Source organism: Oncorhynchus kisutch, linkage group LG16, assembly GCF_002021735.2.
Source record: "Oncorhynchus kisutch isolate 150728-3 linkage group LG16, Okis_V2, whole genome shotgun sequence".
NCBI lineage: Eukaryota > Metazoa > Chordata > Actinopteri > Salmoniformes > Salmonidae > Oncorhynchus > Oncorhynchus kisutch.
The window spans coordinates 27,382,978-27,389,539 of NC_034189.2; positions in this window are offsets into that span (position 1 = coordinate 27,382,978).

The window sequence follows — 6,562 nt, forward strand, 5'->3', positions numbered from 1 at the left end:
AAGCATGTGGACACCCCTTTAAATGAGTGGATTTGGCCTTTTCAGCCACACCCGTTGCTGACAGGTGTATAAAATCGAGCACACAGCCATTCAGTGACTTTCAACGTGGCACTGTCATAGGATGCCACCTTTCCCAAAAAGTCAGTTTGCTAGAGCTGCCCTGGTCAACTGTAAGGGCTGTTATTGTGAAGTGGAAATGTCTAAGAGCAAAAACGTCTCGGCCTCGAAGTGGTATGCCACACAAGCTCACAGAACGGGACCGCCGAGTGCTGAAGCAACTTCAGCACAAGAACTGCTCGTCGGGAGCTTCATGAAATGGGTTTCCGTGGCCAAGCCGCTGCGCACAAGCCTAAAATCAACATGCGCAATGCCAAACTTCGGCTGGGTGCCAAAGACGTGGATGTCGATTTAAGGCAGCCCCCCGCACCTCTCTGACTCAGAGGGGTTGGGTTAAATGCGGAAGACACATATCAGTTGAAGGCATTCAGTTGTACAATGGAGCAGGTATCCCCTTTTCCATTTAAAGCTTGCTGCCATCAGAGCGAGTGGAAATGCATTCTCTGGCGTGATGAATCATGCTTCGACATCTGGCAGTCCAACGGACAAGTTTGGGTTTGACGGATGCCAGGAGAACGCTACCTGTATGAATGCATAGTGCCAACTGTAAAGTTTGGAGGAGGAATAATGATCTGGGACTGTTTTTCATGGTTCGGGCTAGGCCCCTTAGTTCCAGGGAAGGGAAATCTTAATGCTGCAGCATACAATGACATTCCAGACGATTCTATGCTTCCAACATTGTGGTAACAGTTTGGGAAGGCCCTTTCCTGTTTCAGCATGACAATGCCCGTGTGCACAAAGTGAGGTCCATACAGAAATGGTTTGTTGAGATCAGTGTGGAATAACTTGACTGGCCTGCACAGAGCCCTGATCTCAACCCCATCGAACGCCTTTGGGATGAGCCAGGCCTAATCGCCCAACATCAGTGGACGATCTCACTAATGCTCTTACGGCTGAATGGAAGCAAATCCCTGCAGCAACATTCCAACATCTAGCGGAAAGCCTTCCAGGAAGAGTGGAGTCTGTTTATAACAGCAAAGGGGGGGACCGACTCCATATTAATGCTCATAATTTTGGAATGAGATGTTGGACGAGCAGGTGTCCCAGTCATGTTGTGAATGTCAGGTGAGGAAAGGCACAGTGTGTCTTTTTGTATTCCTGAAATGATTCTTATGTGATATGAAAGTTCCAAATGTTTACAAAACCGTATCGTAAACGAGAGTAATGGACGTTCATAAACGTTAAGTGTGCGAACCGTAGAACACATTGGCCGCGCTGTGACATACTGTATAGTTTTGACTCAGACCCCGAGGCTGGGTATGCCCGCTTGGATTCTCTAGAGAGCTATAGTACTTCTTTGTGGATATTTTGTTCCCAGCAGGAATTGTATTCAACATGTTGCCTTGTAAGGGGACTGTTTTTAAAACGGTGAATAGCTACGAAACATCTCTTGAAAATAAAGATGCACAATACATTTACGTGATGCTACAACCAATCTGTAGAAGATAATATAAATCTGTACAGTGTATATAAGGTGGTGAAAATGTCCACAGCGATTAGGCCTACACAAAGTCATGCTCAGTTGAAAGCATGGGTATTTATTTGAATGCTATGTGTTCCATCCATGGTGAAGCGTGTTCTACAGGTGACAGTGCACTGTGTGACTGTGTTAGTGCAGCTGTGGAGACTAATGCTTCTCAACTTCACGACAAGTGATGAGGTGAGGAGCCGTGTGCAATGAGTGTCTACTGAGGTGTGTGTGCCTATGCGCACATCTTGTTCACAGACCCATTCACTCCCCACACACACACATCCGAGAGTGTGTTTTTGTCTTCCCTGTCAGTACCCCGTCTCACGTCACCTCACCTTGTTTACGCTGTGACTAATACAGGCCAGGCAGAGAAGTCACAAGTTGTTACAATTCGTGGAAATACAGTCAGCTCCAAAAGTATTGGGACCGTGACAATTTTGTTGTTTTGGCTCTGTACTCCACCACTTTGGATTTGAAATTATAGGGTGCTTTCATCCATATTAGGTGAACCATTTTAGTATTTGGTCCCATATTCCAAGCACGTAATGATTACATCAAGCTTGTGACTCTACGAACTTGTTGGATGCATTTGCTGTTTGTTTTGATTTGTGTTTCAGATCATTTTGTGCCAATTAGAAATGAATAGTAAATAATGTATTGAGTCACTTTTTTTATGGGAGAATAAGAATAGAATGTTTCTCAACACTTCTACATTAATGTGGATGCTACCATGATTACGGATAATCCTGAATGAATCGTGAATAATGAGTTAGAAAGTTAGAGGCATAAATATTATACCCCTACCCACAAAAGGTTAACATCTCCTGTTATTGTTATGGTGAGAGGTTATCATTTCTTGGGGGCATGATATGTGTGTCTAACTTTCACTCAAGCTTTTGACTACTTTAATACACATTTAAGTGAATTTGTCCCAATACATGGGGGAGACTATATACAAAAAGCGCTGTAATTTCTAAACGGTTCAGCCGATATGGATGAAAATACCCTCAAATTAAAGCTGACAGTTTTCACTTTAACCTCAGTCCCTGTATAATATCAAATAGAAAATGCTGGAGCACAGAGACAAAATAACATTGGTCACCGTCCAAATATTTTTGGACCTCACTGTACATGTTGCCCTGGAACAAAAGAGTACCATATACAAAGATGGGCTATATGGCTGGCTCAGATAATCAATGCAGTGAAACTATACGCCATATACTGAAGTATATATACACACTGTATTGAGTATCTGGTGCAGCTAATGCAATACAGGCTATGTGTAAATTGTTGGTGTTCCTAATGTTCCATCTAGGGTCACTAGTAATATATGTAAAAGGGGGAAACTATTTCAATAGTTCACTGTCCCAATACCCAATTGCATTGTTCAGAGGGTAGGGACACATTGCACACCCTTTGGTTTTCCCATAAAGCACATACACAATTTTACATAAATATTTGAAAATATAAAACTTAAATAGCTCATCAACCACCTAACCTAGCATCCTCATTTCAAATGTCCATTATTCCTCCCATAGAGAGGCATGTTGCACACCCTTTATATACTTTTCTACATTGTAGAATAATAGTGAAGACATCATTATTAAAATACAAGGGGCATGCAATAGGCAGGGTGAGGACAGGCAGAAGTTCATGAACCAGGTCAGAGTCCGAAATGTACAAGGCGGTAGTTGGCAGAAAAGGTCTGGACTGGGAGGGCTTGAAAACAGAGACTAGGAAAAACAGTAGCACGGAACAAACACATTGGTAGGCTTGACGGACTGGCAACAGACAAACAGAGAACACAGGTATAAATGCACTGGGGATAATGGGGAAGATGGATGACACATGGAGGGGGTTGGAGATGAGGACAAAGACCGGTGAAACAGATCAGGGTGTGACATGAAGGTCAGTCAATCCGGAACATTTCAAGACGTTTGAAAGTATCTTCAAGTGCAGGCACAAAAACAATCAAGCGCTATGATGAAACTGGCAGTCATGATGAGTGTCACAGGAAAGGAAAACCCAGAGTTACCTCTGCTGTAGAGGATACGTTCATTGGAGTTAACTGCACCATAGAAATTGCAGCCCACATAAATGCTCAGAGTTCAAGTAACAGACACATTGCTGCAAAGAAACCACTACTAAAGGACGCCAATAATAAGAAGAGACTTGCTTGGGCCAAGAAACACGAGCTATGGACACTAGACCAGTGGAAATCTGTCCTTTGATCAAATAAAATGTATTTATAAAGCCCTTACATCAGCTGATGTCACAAAGTGCTGTACAGAAAAACCCAGCCTAAAACCCCAAACAGTAAGCAATGCAGGTGTAGAAGCATGGTGGCTAGGAAAAACTCCCTAGAAAGGCCGGATCAAGGAAGAAACCTAGAGAGGAACCAGGCTATGAGGGGTGGCCAGTCCTCTTCTGGCTGTGCCAGGTGGAGATTATAACAGAACATGGCCAAGATGTTCAAATGTTCATAGATAATCACAGTGGTTGTAGAGGGTGTAACAGGTCAGCACCTCAGGAGTAAATGTCAGTTGGCTTTTCATAGCCCATCATTCAGAGTATCTCTACCGCTCCTGCTGTCTCTAGAGAGTTGAAAACAGTAGGCCTGGGACAAGGTTGCACGTCCGGTGAACAGGTCAGGGTTCCAGTTGAAACTGGAGCAGCAGCACGACCAGGTGGACTGGTCATCAGGCCAGGTAGTCCTGAGGCTCAGGTCCTCCGAGAGAAACAAAGAGAGAGAGAATTAGAGAGAACATACTTAAATTCACACAGGAAACCAGATATGACAGGAGAAATACTCCAGATATAACAGACTGACCTTAGCCCCCCGACACATAAACTATTGCAGAATAAATACTGGAGGCTGAGACAGGACGGGTCGGGAGACACTGTGGTCCCGTCCGACGACACCCCTGGACAGGGCCAAACAGGCAGTTTGCCAAAACACAGCCCCCACACCACTAGAGGGATATCTTCAACCACCAACTTACTATCCTGAGACAAGGCCAAGTATAGCCCACGAAGATCTCCCAAACTGGGAGCAAGACATCCTGGTCCGTGACGGGGCTAGTTTTCTTTTTGTAATCCGTGATTGACTGTAGACCCTGCCATATACCTCTTGTGTCTGAGCCGTTGAATTGAGATTCTACTTTGTCTCTATACTGACGCTTAGCTTGTTTAATTGCCTTGCGGAGGGAATAGTTACACTGTTTGTATTCGGTCATGTTTCCGGCCACCTTGCCCTGATTAAAAGCAGTGGTTCGCGCTTTCAGTTTCACGCGAATGCTGCCATCAATCCACGGTTTCTGGTTTGGGAATGTTTTAATCGTTGCTATGGGAACGACATCTTCAACACACGTTCTAATAAACTCGCTCACCGACTCAGCGTATTCGTCAATGTTGTTGTCTGACGCAATACGAAACATATCCCAGTCCACGTGATGGAAGCAGTCTTGGAGTGTGGAATCAGATTGGTCGGACCAGCGTTGAACAGACCTCAGCGCGGGAGCTTCTTGTTTTAGTTTCTGTCTGTAGGAAGGGATCAACAAAATGGAGTCGTGGTCAGCTTTTCCGAAAGGAGAGCGGGGCAGGGCCTTATATGCGTCGCGGAAGTTGGAATAGCAATGATCCAAGGTTTTTCCAGCCCTGGTTGCGCAATCGATATGCTGATAAAATTTAGGGAGTCTTGTTTTCAGATTAGCCTTGTTAAAATCCCCAGCTACAATGAATGCAGCCTCCGGATATATGGATTCCAGTTTGCAAAGAGTCAACTAAAGTTCGTTCAGAGCCATCAATGTGTCTGCTTGGGGGGGAATATATACGGCTGTGACAGACGCAGAGCCTCGGTCTGACGCCATTAAAAGGTCATTGACCACCGTCACAAGTGCAGTCTCAGTGCTATGATGGGGTCTAAAACCAGACTGAAGCTTTTGTATAAATTGTTTGTCTTCAGGAAGGCAATGAGTTGCTGTGCAACAGCTTTTTCTAACATTTTTGAGAGGAATGGGAGATTTGATATCGGCCAATTTGAGTTTTTTATATTTTCTGGGTCAAGGTTTGGCTTTTTCAAGAGGCTTTATCACTGCCACTTTTAGTGAGTTTGGTACACATCCGGTGGATAGAGAGCCGTTTATTATGTTCAATGCCAAGCACAGGAAGCAGCTCTTTCAGTAGTTTAGTTGGAATAGGGTCCAGTATGCAGCTTGAAGGTTTAGAGGCCATGATTATTTTCATCAATGTGTCAAGAGATATAGTATTAAAAAACTTGAGTGTCTCCCTTGACCCTAGGTCCTGGCAGTGTTGTGCAGACTCAGGACAACTGAGCTTTGGAGGAATACGCAGATTTAAAGAGGAGTCCGTAATTTGCTTTCTAATGATCATGATCTTTTCACCAGAAGTTCATGAATTTATCACTGCTGAAGTGAAAGCCATCCTCTCTTGGGGAATGCTGCTTTTTAGTTAGCTTTTGCGACAGTATCAAAAATACATTTAGGATTGTTCTTATTATCGAACAGCAGTGAGGGCTCTTCGATACTGCAGTGCTGTCTTTCCAAGCTAGTTGGAAGGCTTCCAGTTTGGTGTAGCGCCAGAGCTCGGGTATTTTCTGTAGGAAGCTAGTTTCTTATGACAAATGTTTTTTGTTTTTAGGGGTGCGACTGCCTCTAGGGTATGACACAAGGTTACTTGGAGTTCCTCAGTTAGGTGGTTAACTGATTTTTGCAATCTGACGTCTTTGGGTAGGTGGAGGGAGTCTGGAAGTGCATCTAGGAATCTTTGGGATGTCAGAGAATTTATAGCACGGCTTTTGAAGATCCTTGGTTGGGGTCTGAGCAGATTATGGGTATGACTGTGGCAGTGAGTAGGTCCAGAGACATGTTGGACAAAACCCACTGAGTCGATGATGGCTCCGAAAGCCTTTTGGAGTGGGTCTGTGGACATTTCCATGTGAATTTTAAAGTCACC